This window comes from Schistocerca piceifrons, chromosome X (assembly GCF_021461385.2).
Source record: "Schistocerca piceifrons isolate TAMUIC-IGC-003096 chromosome X, iqSchPice1.1, whole genome shotgun sequence".
NCBI lineage: Eukaryota > Metazoa > Arthropoda > Insecta > Orthoptera > Acrididae > Schistocerca > Schistocerca piceifrons.
In genome coordinates this window covers 543,619,761-543,635,166 of record NC_060149.1, presented here as the reverse complement: position 1 = coordinate 543,635,166, position 15,406 = coordinate 543,619,761, and positions in this window count along the sequence as shown.

Sequence of the window (15,406 nt, the reverse complement as noted above, 5' to 3'; positions counted from 1 at the left end):
TGAGGTCATCGGTTCCTAAACTTACACACTACTTAATCTAACTTCGACTAACTTACACTGAGGACAATACACACACCCATACCCGAGGGAGGACTCTAACCTCCTACGGGGGGGGGGGGGGCAGCCGCGCGGACCGTGACAACACACAACCTGTGGAGCCGTAATTAACATATATACAGGATCAATGGTTTCTAATTACTTAATTTGTACACAAAATAACAGGAGACAAAGAGGTTCTGGGGAACAAGAGAAAGATATACAGTACAATCACCACAATTAACAGTACAGAATAAACACGTAACAGTACAAGATAAACACATAAGTCACCAAAAGAAACTCCAATCGAAAACACCTCAAAACCTAAGCATAGAAACTTACAGATAACTATGAACTAAACAGAACGAATGAAACGTTACCATCAGAGCATCGTTATTTCAAGTCCAGAGCAACATTCACCACACCACTGGACAACGAGTCAATCGCACCCCAACGTACTGTCTCATCAACTCATATTTATTAACACGCTCAAAAGTATCCAATGGATCTGAGTTAGATACACCCTAATTTGTATGCAACCGATACAACGCACTATCCTTTACGTCCTCTATTCTCTTTTCGTTACAGACGTTGGACTATATAGAATGGTCACTAAGAGAGATCGCTAGAGAACTTTGCTCTGTATGACAAACACTCCAAATATAAATTAATACCACGAAAATGAAGATATAAGAAAAGGCGGAATTAGAGATGACATAGTCTTTAACACTCGTAAACTCAAATCTAGTGCAATGTATAACATACCAAAAATAAAGTTTCATCTTCAAGTAAAACGACAAAAGGTTTGCACTGGACCAATGAGAGTTGGCAATTTAAAGGTTGGTTACAGCTCGCATACACAAGCTCTGGAATCTAAGATATTGTTGTCGCGCTTCGCAGCGCACGGATTAATTAGTGGCAGTTTGGAACCCAGTGTAGGAGCTCGCCTGCTGTGGTGCGCACTTGTCTTTGGCGAGGGGTCGTCGCCGAGCTGCCGTACTGCCGTGTCCTCCAGCGTCGAGACAGGATTTGGTATTGAGTTGATATTTTTTATAATTTGCAGAGCGCTTATTAATTTAAAGAAAAGGGTTTGTGTATGTGCGTAACAGTAGACGGTAATTTTGATAATGATAGGAGTTGAATTCTTAAGGGAAACCGTTGTTAGGCGAATAGATAAAATATTGATTTTTGTCATTGATTTCTTTTGTAATTGCCAGGGAATTGTTTCACTGTGTATTTAATTGAGAAGTATTTCAGTCTGTCTCAAGAGTTTGATTAATTTGTAATACTGCTTTAATGCCACTGGAGGCAGATTTACATACGAAGTGATTGTTCAAGGAGCTTCTAGCGTTTTGTTAAGTGAATGAGAAAGGATCGCTTTCAGAATATAGTTTTTGAAAAAAGGAACTACTTTTTTGGGCTATCATTAATCGAGTTTAGATTTGGCCAAACCAATTCTCTTGAATTATATGTAGATGTAGTAAGCATCAGCCGCAGCAACAGTAGGAGCCGCCATACAGAACATGCATTCCACTCAGCATGAATAATAGGTTTTTTTATGTTTTTGTTAAATAATGGAATGCAGCAGATCAAGCAGTGGCAGCAGAAAGACCAAGTAATTTATTTGTTGCGCACAGGACCAATTAAAAAAAAATAAAGTTTAGGCGATCTCTGTAGTAGTAAAGTTAACAAGAGCACAAGCACGATATTTTCAGTAAAAAACACGAGATAAGAAGATAGAGCTCGCGACTTTCACCAGGACCCAGTGCACAGCAAGTATTCCCCCTGTTAAATAAGCGCTTAAAATCTTAAATATGATCTTAGTCACAAATAACAAATGACGTGGCGCAAGGTTTTGTGTGGGACGGGGGTTAGAACCAGGAATGTAACTGAATGTTAAGTAAGCACAACCAAACGTCATATATGAAATTGCTCAACAGTAGCAAGATAACTGAAACGACAAAAAGAAGAAAAAATGCGTCACTGGAATTCGAATCCGGCGCCTTTCGCCATTATTTTATAGAAGTGAAAGCACGGTAAGTATTGGTGTGTGTAACAGTTGCGAGTTATCTGTATGTTTGAATCAGAAATAACGTGACATTTTTGTTCTACGATGACTAGGATTTAAACCCACACGTATCATCATAGCTAACAAAACACAAAGAGTCGTTTGCTAACGAATTATTTATGCACAATGTCGGCACTAGTACAGTGTATATCCACCTTTCGCAGCAATGCAGGCTGCTATTCTCCCATGGAGACGATCGTAGAGATGCTGGATGAAGTCCTGTGGAACGGCTTGCCATGCCATTTCCACCTGGCGCCTCAGTTGGACCAGCGTTCGTGCTGGACGTGCAGACTGCGTGAGACGACGCTTCATCCAGTCCCAAACATGCTCAATGGGGGACAGATCCGGAGATCTTGCTGGCCAGGGTAGTTGACTTACACCTTCTAGAGCACGTTGGGTGGCACGGGATACATGCGGACGTGCATTGTCCTGTTGGAACAGCAAGTTCCCTTGCCGGTCTAGGAATGATAGAACGATGGGTTCGATGACGGTTTGGATGTACCGTGCACTATTCAGTGTCCCCTCGACGATCACCAGTGGTGTACGGCCAGTGTAGGAGATCGCTCCCCACACCATGATGCCGGATGTTGGCCCTGTGTGCCTCGGTCGTATGCAGTCCTGATTGTGGCGCTCACCTGCGCGGCGCCAAACACGCATACGACCATCATTGGCACCAAGGCAGAAGCGACTCTCATCGCTGAAGACGACACGTCTCCATTCGTCCCTCCATTCACGCCTGTCGCGACACCACTGGAGGCGGGCTGCACGATGTTGGGGCGTGAGCGGAAGACGGCCTACCGGTGTGCGGGACCGTAGCCCAGCTTCATGGAGACGGTTGCGAATGGTCCTCGCCGATACCCCAGGAGCAACAGTGTCCCTAATTTGCTGGGAAGTGGCGGTGCGGTCCCCTACGGCACTGCGTAGGATCCTACGGTCTTGGCGTGCATCCGTGCGTCGCTGCGGTCCGGTCCCAGGTCGACGGGCACGTGCACCTTCCGCCGACCACTGGCGACAACATCGATGTACTGTGGAGACCTCACGCCCCACGTGTTGAGCAATTCGGCGGTACGTCCACCCGGCCTCCCGCATGCCCACTATACGCCCTTGCTCAAAGTCCGTCAACTGCACATACGGTTCACGTCCACGCTGTCGCGGCATGCTACCAGTGTTAAAGACTGCGATGGAGCTCCGTATGCCACGGCAAACTGGCTGACACTGACGGCGGCGGTGCACAAATGCTGCGCAGCTAGCGCCATTCGACGGCCAACACCGCGGTTCTTGGTGTGTCCGCTGTGCCGTGCGTGTGATCATTGCTTGTACAGCCCTCTCGCAGTGTCCGGAGCAAGTATGGTGGGTCTGACATACCGGTGTCAATGTGTTCTTTTTTCCATTTCCAGGAGTGTATAAATACACACTTTTCTGTTACAAATGAATTACAACTTACCGTGATCATCTTACGACTAGAGTTGTAAAATATATTATTCACGTTTGACCTCGATATGGGCTCTGTCTACGTGAAGTCTTGTGTCCTACCGAAGAAGCAATTCGGAACTACCACGAAAATATGTAGATCTGGCTGTGAGTATAGATCCAAAAATGAAACCGAATTACGAAATTATGTTATGCCATGCATAAACGAATCAAACAGTATATTCTCAAAACCTTACAAATTATGTCAGCACGAGCAGAAAAATGTAAGGTTTAACAAGGACGCAACGATGCAATTTCTTTAGACCGAGGAGTACTAACTCAAGATTTCGAGAAGACTCAAGACGAAGAAATTAAGATTTCCTTACTGATTTTCCAATTGGAAGTCCAGTAATAGAACAGGCAAAAAGCTAATATTCTGTAGATCTCCAGTGCGCGAAAACTTGACTTTATGTCATGCTCCTCTTGACGAACCGACCACAATACCACTTAGCTAGCGAACTGGTGCTGCCATAGTGATTCGTAACACAGATAATTAGCTAAGGGAAATATGTGATCACCTATAGATTCTATGTGAAAGGAACTTCCTGGAAACAAATCATCTTCTTGGTTACCAAGTATTATGCTACAGTGGGAATAATTTAGATTATTTGTTAGAATTATCAAGAAAATATCGAGTGAATTTAGTAGGATATTTTGAAGCTATTCCAGGAAGTAAATCGACTGTTACGTAGTTGGCAAACGTATGCTACAGTGTTGCCAAGTGCCCATTAGACCAGTGGCGGGAAGAATACTTTAGCTCACCTGGTAGTTTTCTTGAACTGTATCCACTTGCGAAGCTCGCACTTAAAAGGGTCGGTGGCGCCGGCTGCGACCACGTTGACAAGTAGCAGAAATATCTAAAATACAGAGCAGTATGTTTTGTTCGCATTTATGTAGCTATGATTTGCTTCTAAAGCGGATATGGATCGACTCTCGAATTTTGTAATTAGTACTACTTCACCGGGAAATATTCACTTATTTCAGTGTTAACATAACCCCCGATGTTCATTCTACAGTTGCATTGTAGAGCTCAGCAATGGCCTATTTTGAGGAAGGTAGCCAAAAAGACCGAACGAAACACTGTACTTAGCACAGGAAATGAAAGACGTCAGCTCCTACAGAAATAATACGATTCAATCTGGTTTGAACAAATTTAATGTCGTCATAGCAGTAACGTGATACGCAGGACGGGGTCATTAATTTCGATAGCGTGTTGCTTTCTCAAGACAGATGTTCTGAAGCCGAAGTGATTAGCCGAAATATGTTTCAGGTGCATAACTTCCAAAAGAACTTCATGTTGCTTTTTCAGGTATGGAATTACACTTGCAGTTTCCTGAGACTATGTCATAGCTAAGTTTTCCGACGAAATTGCAGGAAGCTACTTGGTGGTCATGTGAGGACTGGAAGCTGTAGCACAAATTTTGAACTTATATGAAGGTAATAAAACTGCTACAGAGGTAATGTGGTATAGAACTAATGAAAGAAAAGGGAAAGAAGAACAGACTTTAACGTCACATCAACAGCACATTCGTTACAGATCAAGCAGAAGCTCGTGTTATGGAAGGATTGGGAAGGATATCAACCGTGACGTTTTCAAATGAACTACACAGGCATTTGCCTAGAGCGATATGGGGAAATCACTAGAACTTATGACTCATTTACCTTCATTTCTTGGATGAAGGCTAGACTGGCGAGCATTATCTAAAGGACTTCATTCTGTACCAAAGCTGAGGGAGTTGGTCCGGCTTTGCCGATAAATTGTGCCTATAACGGCACAATTGCGTTGCTTAGAGGTATTGAATGTTGCCTCACACCAGGACTGTGATGGGAATAATAGATCTCGGGTTATCGACGCAAATGTCTAAAACTACTTCAAGAGATCTTATGTGAAACAGATTTAGCATTTGTTGGCTGTGTTGGTGCCATTGAAACATAGGCATTCTTGTTGACACAATGAATTATTTGAATCTCGAAATATGTAATTTATTTAATCAACCTCATATCTTTTAAGATTAATCTCACGCCGATTTTGCACTGTTTCACTCAAGAGTGATGTTTCTAATCTCCATGTCCATTATTTCTTTCTTGTTCTGTCCTGTCCCTTCACCGTCCCGAATATCTGTCTCATGTGAAAGTTGAATCTCTTTGTGGAGCGATGTTGAGGCGTTTACATTCAAATTTAAGCAAGTCGTTAGTTCTCTCGTTCTGATTCGGCGTTCGGCCATCTCCCTCACGCAGTGACCTCTTTCTCACTCCCAAAATAATATCCTCTTTCAGGGTGTGGAGAGAGATTTCATTAATGTCTGTCGTCTTTCTCTTGCAAAGCACGTTTTTTTTTCACGCTCGCAATAACGTTCTATTTCGGGGTGGGTAGTTTTCCGTTACCATTTGAAAATCCAACTCTACGTTTCCACTCGTAATGTATTTTTCCTTCCTCTGCTACAAAAATGCCTTAATTTCCAACTAGCCACACAATCACCCAGCTGAGGTTGTACATGGAATTCGGAACGAAGGAACTTAAGCGAAAGATCAATAGGAATGTACTGATTGCTTCAAATAAGTCATTTAATGACAAAATAATACATAATGCAGAGAATAAAAGCAAAGCAGTCTGCGGTGTTATAAAAAAGTAAACGGGGAGAGGCAAACAAATGCAGAATAATATACTGCTAAGGGAGGGGATAAGGTAATAAATGATCCTCAGCACTTACAAAACTATGTAAACGAGCATTTTTGAAGTATTTCAGAGAAGTTAGAGCAAAATCCCCAAAAATAAATATAACACCTGTAAATAATGTGCACTAAATACAATGATGTTACTTCTAACCACAGAAAATGAGGTCAATAAAACTGTTCAAAAACTAGAAAATAAAATGTCATTAGGCCTGATGAAGTATCAGTGTGTGTACTGAAACAATGCAAATGAATTATACAAGGCCCCTTAACAAATATAATAAATGAATCTTTCACATCAGGGACATTTCCTGAGCTATTAAAACAGGCAAGAGTTGTACTTTTGCTTAAGAAAGGTAATGCAGAAGATATAGAAAATTACCAGCCCATTTCCCTGCTGTCAGCATTCTCAAAAATAATAGAAGCAATTATGAAAGACAGATTAATGAATTACCTGAATAAATACAATCTTTTAATCGAATCACAGTTTTGTTTCCAAAGTAGCAAAAATACGGAGTCAGCCATAGTAGAAATCACGGAAGTTGTACTTGATGGTCTTGATAAAGATGAGCGTGCCACAGGCATATTTTTGGATCTTTCTAAGGCGTTTGATACAGTTGACCACAAGATAATATTAAATAAATTAGAAGTATCAGGAACAACAGGGGTAGCTAATGACTGGTTTCGATCATACCTAACAGATAGGGTACAAAGAGTAGAGATAACACATACTTCAAATAGAGCTAAACATTTAGTAAAACACTTACCAGAATCAATATACATTAATATAAGGGTTCTGCAAGGTAGCGTATTAGGAACAATACTGTTCCTGAAATGCATCAATGACTTTCCCAGTAGTGTTACTCATGGTGAAAATATTCTCTTCGCTGATGACAGCAATATTATAGTCACTGAGAAAACAAGAGAACTCCTTGCCAAGATCGCAAATGAAACTCTCAAGGAAGTTTATGATTCGTCAATAAGCAATAAAGTTACACTGAACATAAAGAAAACTAATGCCATGAATTTCAGTTTGAAGAGGAAAAATGACAATGTTAAATTAAATGTAGATGGAACCTCTACAGACTGTGTAACAAATGCAAAATTTCTAGTAATGAACACTGATTCTCAATTGAAGTGGTGGGAACACACAAAGGTACTTGCGAACAGAATGTCATCAGCATGTTATGTCATTGGAATCCTGTCATCAATGTGTAACATGCACTGTCTTTTAGTTACATACTATTCATATTTACACTCAATTCTTAACTATGACATTCTTTTTTGGGGAACAAACGCAAAAAATATGAACACATTTTTCAAAGTACAGAACAGAGCCATAAGAATAATAACCAAAAATACCAGTCGAGCTCATTGTAAATATCTGTTCAAAACACTGGGGATTTTAGCTGCACCATGTGAATACACTGCCCAGTCAGTTGTACACATCAAATATAACATTGGTAATTACTGCACAAACAGCTCTGCCCATGACCATGCAACAAGAGATAGATCCAACTTACATTTACCATGAAAAAATGAACATAAAACTCAAAACAGCATTGTCTACCAAAAAATAAAACTGTACAATAAAGTACCAAAAGAGATTAAGGAAACTGCAAGAGTACACTTATTTTAAAAGGTAGCTAAAAAGTACCTGTTATGCAATATATTTTATTTGAAGGATTACTTAGATAAAAGGGAGTGGGGATTTGATAAAAAATGTTATACAAATAAATAATAATAATAATAATGATTATAAAACATCCAACATTTTATAAAACACCTTCACTTTATGGTTTTTCCCTTCTTTTTTCCTTTCTAGAAATACTTACCCCCCAAGCTGTGCACAGCGCAATACTAACACCTCTTCCTCTTTCTGAGCTCAACATCTCACTCATTATGGAGGGATGCTGACTAAGTTTTTCAGAATAGCAAATGGGAAGTTACGGAACAGAATATGGACCACAGTTCATCAGTTTGTGTGTGTGTGTGTGTGTGTGTGTGTGTGTGTGTGTGTGTGTGTAGTGAGCGAAGTATTATTAAATAATGTGTGTATAGTGTGTGAAATGGCTGCTAGTGAGATATGAGTGAACAGTGTGGCATTATATTATTTAATAAGTTATTTGTAAAAAAATAATGCACACCAGGAGTAAATCTAATGATTGTCTCTAACTATAAGTCTGTAAATATATGTGTATACGAATTAGCTTATTTTAAATTGATCTAAACTTATAAATACTTTAACATGTCCTATAGCCCTGTAAAAATAGATTTACGTATGAATAAAGCTACTACTACTACTACTACGCTACGGTCGCAGGTTCGAATCCTGCCTCGGGCATGGATGTGTGTCATGTCCTTAGGTTAGTTAGGTTTAAGTAGTTCTAAGTCTACGGGACTGATGACCTCATATTTTAAGTCCCACAGTGCTTAGAGTCATTTTCTTGAGTGTGGGGAAATAATTTGAGGTTATTTTAAGAAGCATGAAGGCCATTTTGGAAGCAGCAATCTTGGATGTCACTAACAGTTTCCAAATGAAAAAGAGGTCAAGTGATATATCAGATAGAGTAACACATGTGGAAAATAATATTGTCGAGCGCCTCTGTACTCTGCGTAGTTTCGTGAAATTTCCGAGTCAGTAGCTTTGAATCATTGTCAATTATCTTCAATTTGGCTTTCATAAAATAATTTCGTCGCTGAATTTCGCAAGAAACCTCTTCAATGTGGGTTCAGACAACACTCCTCTTTTTACACACTTATGGCTGGTACGTTACCTCTCGGGGATATTTTCGTTTACATTTGGGCTTGGGTTTGCTCTTTTACCATCAGAGAGCAGTGACGGACTGGATGCGCGTCACCAATAGGCACACTGAGCATCTTCGCTGTATTACGTGTGTATTACCTGAAAAATGAAACTGATCATCTACTCATGGTACGTATTTACGTCTGAATAACAGGGAGTGGAGGTGGTAACAGTATCCAATCACAGTAAAGATCATAAAAAGGTTTCTTAGCGTGCCATAGCAACCACATATCTTCATACAAATTGGTCACAAATTTGGAGAAATGTCCAAGAGAAGATTTCACCTACAAATATTAAAGCAATTTTACTAGACATCAGTACTGAAACCTATCCAACTCTTGCTAATAATAATAGAAACAATCAGACTCCTTCAGCTTTTTGCGAAGTGTGTAGTGTTGAAGTGAATATGGCACACACATAGAATGCAGAATAATGATTACCATTTGGGTGAGAAACAAAACTCGTATATCATCGCGAGAATCACTACAGATACGAAAATGTTCCAATAGGTTTTACGCTCATGTTGGAAACTTTTCCCTGACGCTAAATATACTGCTTTTGCCTATCTTGTGGGTCATTTGAAATTTTTTCTTGCCTAATTCAAGGGCACTGGTATACAGCACTTCATCGTATTTTCGTCATTTTAACGTTGGAGGCAAATCTCATCTAGGAGCCCGATATGGACCATCAGTGCAAAGTTACGCTATATGATCATAAGTATCCAAACACCTGGCTGAAAATAATTAACAAGTTCGTGGGGACCTCCACCGGTAATGCTGGAATTCAACATGGCGTGGCCCCCCTTAGCCTTGATGACAGCTTCCACTCTTTCAGGCATACGTTCAATCAGGTGCTGGAAGGTTTCTTGGGGAATGGCAGCCCATTCCTCACAGAGCGCTGCACTGAGGAGAGGTGTCGATGTCGGTCACTGAGGCCTGGAACGAAATCGGCGTTTCTAAACATCCCAAACGTGTTCTGTATGATTCGGGTCAGGACTCTGTTCAGGACAGTACATTACAGGGATGTTACTGTCATGTAGCCACTCCGCCAAAGGCCGTGAATTATGAACAAGTGATCAATCATGTTGAAAGATGCAATAGCCGTTCCCGAATTCCTCTTTAACAGTGGGAAGCAAGAAGGTGCTTAAAACATCAGTGTAGGCTGGTGCTGTGATAGTGCCACGCAAAACAACAAGGGGTGCTATCCTCCTCCATGAAAAACACGACCACACCGTAATTCCACCGCCTCCGAATTTTGCTGTTGGCACTACACACGCTGGCAGATGACGTTCATCGGGCATCACCATAGCCCACATCCTGCCGTAAGATCGCCACATTATGTACCGTTATTCTTCACTCCATACAACGTTTTTCTACTTTTCAATCGTCCAATGTTAACGCTCTTTACACCAAACGAGGCATCGTTTGGCATTTACCGGCGTGATGTGTGGCTTATGAGCAGCCGCTGTACCATGAAATCCAAGTTTTCTCATCTCCTGCCTAACTGTCACAGTACTTGCAGTTGATTATGATGCAGTCTGGAAATCCTGTGTGACGGTTTGGATAGATGTCTGCCTATTACACATTATGATCCTCTTCAACTGCTGGTAGTCTCTTGTCAGTCAATAGACGAGGTCGGCCTGTACGCTTTTGTGCTGTACGTGTCGATTCAATTTTCCACTTCACTATTACATTGGGAACTGGGGACCTAGGAACATTTAGGAGTGTGGAAATCTCACGTACAGACGTAGAACAAGTAACACCCAATCACCTGACCACGTTGGAAGTCCGTGAGTTCCGCGGAGCGCCCCATTCTGCTCTCTCACGATGTCTAATGACTACTGAGATCGCTGATTTGGAGTACCTGTCAGTAGGTGGCAGCACAATGCACCTAATATGAAAAACGTACGTTTTTGTGGTTGTCCGGATACTTTTGATCACATTGTATACCCATACGTGATTCTCTAGCTACGTTGAAATAGATTTAATATAAACAACTGTTTCGAGACTACAGTTACAGTAAGCGATGAAAATGGTATGTCTTTCACATTTAGTTTCACTGTGCATACACTTCACTTAGCAACAATTTAGACAAATCATGTTCATTTAGAAGACATTTGGTCACATCACTCATACTATTAACATAAATATCACATGCTAATTTTCCTTTAATAGGCATGAAGTTACAGGACAAAACATACAGGACGATGCCATGATGATGTTAAAGACTTTGAGGGATGAAGGAGGAGGGTCAATGTGTCAGTTATCGATAAAGGACCATAGGCCGGAAACGACCGAATCGAAAGGTACAAGCGAAAATCTAGTCAAGTTCCACCTTGGCCTCGCGCAGCGCTCAGAATAAGGGGCGCTACTTTCGGAACCCTTATCATCACGTACAGAGTTACTGCCGAATACTCCCCAGAATTATTAGGTATGAGAGGCAGTCGAATGAAAACTGAACTCCGGCCACAACGGTACCATGGAAAGGTTCCACTAAAAATTAATCGCCACACACCTTAAAACGTTTATCCCACTGGGAGACGAGACAATTAATTCTTGTTTCGCAGAACACGGTCAGCCACTGGCGTTTGCACAACCGCACCCACTCCTGGACTTCCTCATCCGTCTGAAACCGAGCACGTCTTTTTTCCGGTCGCCAAAGACGTGAAAGTCACACGGTGTAAGATGTAGGCTGTTATGAGGATGTTTTGATGTTTCCTAACCAAATCATTGAAGTGTAGCTTCGTCCAATTGAGAGTGTGGGTCAGGTGTTATCGTGTAACAAGATGATTCCCCCCCGATGGCATTCCGACAGCCCGAGGGCAAATGGCAAAACTAACGGTGGAAACACCCCACACGTCCTCCTCCAAAGAAACACGAAGCTCTTAACACAAGTTCCGGTAAGATCATGATGACGTTGTTATTCGACTGCAGGGGCTCTCTGCTCGTCGAATACCTCGAGCTTGGAACCACAAGCAATGCGCAGCGTTATGAAGACACTTTGCAGAAACTGCGACGCAGCATAAAGTCAAAACACCAAGGAATTCCGTCTCACGGTATCAACCCGTTGCACGATAACGGTAGCGCCCACGCAACAATTGCACGAAGGCTACGCTTCAGCGATTTAATTAGGAAACAGTACAACAACCGCCGTACGGCCCGGACCTTCCACCGTGTGGTTTTCACATCATTGGCGACTTGAGGAAAGACATGCACGGACGTCGGTTAGAGCCAGACGGTCAAGTGAAAGAATGGACTCATTTTTCGATTCGACAGCAGCCGACCGCTTTCTAAGAAACAGGAACTGATCGCCTCGTCTTCCAGTTGGATCCCCCGTGTCGTTTGAACAGAGGCGCAGGCAACGAGAATTCCTGCTAGAAAAATCTCTTCAGTCTCATACACAAGACCATCCACAAGAACAAATCAAGTGGGGTGAGATCAGGTCAACGTGCTGGACAAGAAACAGGACTCTATTTTGGAACCAGATCAGCTGACGAATAAAAATTGGTATATGGTCCAGGAAACTGGGTAGTATGTCTCTGAGTAACACTGTGGACGCTGGTGCGTTTAAGCGGGGAGGAAGAAGAAACGGGCCTAGTACGTAATCATTGACTTTGCCTACCCCTACGTTAACTGATACCCTGTGTTGATGGTTCTTCTCAGTTATAGCTTGGGATTCTCATCAGCCAAAAACATGACTATTACGGCTATTTGACATTCCATCTCTGGTGAAACAGGCTTCATCCGCGAAAGGTAAGTACGCAGGAAAGTGGGGTTCGACTGTAAGGCGCTACTGAAACCATTGGCTGAACACGACACGAGGTGCGGTGTCAACAGGAGTTAAAGCATGCACATTCTGTGCGTGGTAGGAGTGTAGCTGCGTTTCCTGTAGCACTCGTCACACAATACTCTGCGAAGCAGGAGCCTCATCCAGTTGAGCAAGCACTGCACTCATGAATCCGTGTACTTCGTAGTCCTCCTCAGTTGTTGTATTGTGACACCACTTGCCCTGTTTCACTTAATCGTTGGAACAGTCTTGGGATCATGGTGTGAGTCAGATGTCTTTTACGCGAATATCTGGTCCTTTCCACGTCTCTGCTGTTTTCATTTGCTTCCCCATACACGAAAATCATGTCTGCAAGTTTATTCACCCGCTACAACTCCATTTGGCTTGGGCTGATCGACGTCAGTACTTCAAAACACAAACTACAGTCTACTATAATATAGACATTTTACACCAGGATTGCTCATGTCAGCACACAATATATCATCTCCATAGGATTAGTGGCGTTATTATCACAATACCTACACCTAAGTGCTCGTCAGGATTGCCTACCTTAAAGTCTTAGCAACTACACTCCCGGTATATATATTCCACTGTCAGAGGTATCGGAACGATTTTCACTTAAAGCTGTCGAGTCCGCCGTTTCCCGACCTTAGCCCCTCACCTCAAATAGGTCCGTTTACCCATCTCCGTCATCCATGAAAGTTTGTAACATTGTAACAGAATCACCCTGCACATTCTGTGGTAAATGTTGAAAATATGCTGTTTCATTTCTCTAAATTACTTTAAAAAAGAAGTTCAACAAAAATCACAGAGAAAATGTGCCTGCAATAGAAAGTTGATATCAGTTCAAGTTGTTTAAAATAATAGTTCCATACAATGCAAAATATATATGACGTTGCTTGCCTTTTTTCTAATTAATTAATTCCTTGGTTAATATGCATACTTTGACTGTCTGTCTCGCTAAAGCGCGATACTGTTTTCAAGAAGATAAGTAGGAAGATGAACATAGTTATAGGCCTACATCGTTGACGTCAATTTGTTATGGAATTACAGAACATGATCTATGGTAAAGCATCATGACGTCTTTGGAAAACGAAATTCTCCACTATAAAGATCAACATGGATTCCTCAGGGATCTTGGAGAAGCTCAGCTCTATTTGTTCCTCCATGAGATCCATAGCGCTCTAGACAACGAACCTCAGGTAGATGCCGCTTTCCTTGGCTTCAGGAATTCATTTGCAACTGGCCAGAACTGTCATTTACAGAAAAAAATACAAGCTTACATTGTATTGGACCAGATTTGTGACTAGATTCAAGTCCTCCTTGCAGACAGATATCAACACATCGCTCTTAACAAAACAAATTCGACAAATATAAATGTAACTTTCAGAGTACCCTCAGATGTTTGATAGGACCATTATTGTTTACAATAACTATATTTTATGTAGTTGAAAGCGGCGGAAGCCCTTAAGACTGTTCGCAGAAGACGGTAGCAACGCCAGAAGAGAGTTCAGATTTCCAGAATGACCTGCAGAGGATTGATGAATGTTCCTAGTTCTGGCAGTTGACCCTGAACGTAAATAAATGATATATATTGGTCATACATAAGAAAAGAAATCCACTACAGTACTGATGAAAAATTGCTAAAAACACTGTCTGTTTTAACTTATCTAGGAGAAACTATCCAGAGCGGCCTTAAGTGGAATGACCACATAAAACAGTTGTGGGAGAAGCAGATGCTGGATTGCCACTCAAAGGAAGATTCTTAAGAAAATTTAACTTATACATGAAAGACGAGGCTTACAATGCGCTTGTTCAACCGATTATTGAGTGTTGTTGACCAGTTTGGTACCATAACCAGGTATCACAGACGCAAGAGGTAGAGAAGCTTCGAACGTAGGGGGGTATGTTTCGTCAAGAGTTCGTTTAGTCGGCGCGAAAGCTTTACAGAGACGCTCAACGAACTGCAGTTGCAGATCTACATCTACATGATCACTCCACAACTCACACCTAAGTGCCTGGCAGAGGGTTCATCGAACCACAATCATACTATCTCTCTACCATTCCACTCCCGACCAGCGAGCGGGAAAAACAAAAACCTAAACCTTTCTGTTCGAGCTCTGATTTCTCTTATTTTATTTTGATGATCATTCCTACCTATGTAGGCTGGGCTCAACAAAATATTTTCGCATTCGGAAGAGAAAGTTGGTGACTGAAATTTCGTAAATAGATCTCACCGCGACGAAAAACGTCTTTGCTTTAATGACTTCCATCCCAACTCCCGTATCATATCTGTCACACTCTCTCCCCTATTACGTGATAATACAAAACAAGCTGCCCTTTTTTGCACCCTGTCGATGTCCTCCGTCAATCCCACCTGGTAAGGATCCCACACCGCGCAGAAATATTCTAACAGAGGACGAACGAGTGTAGTGTAAGCTGTCTCTTTAGTAGACTTGTTGCATCTTCTGTGTGTCCTGCCAATGAAACGCAACCTTTGGCTCGCCTTCCCCACAATATTATCTGTGTGGTCTTTCCAACTGAAGTTGTTCGTAATTTTAACATCC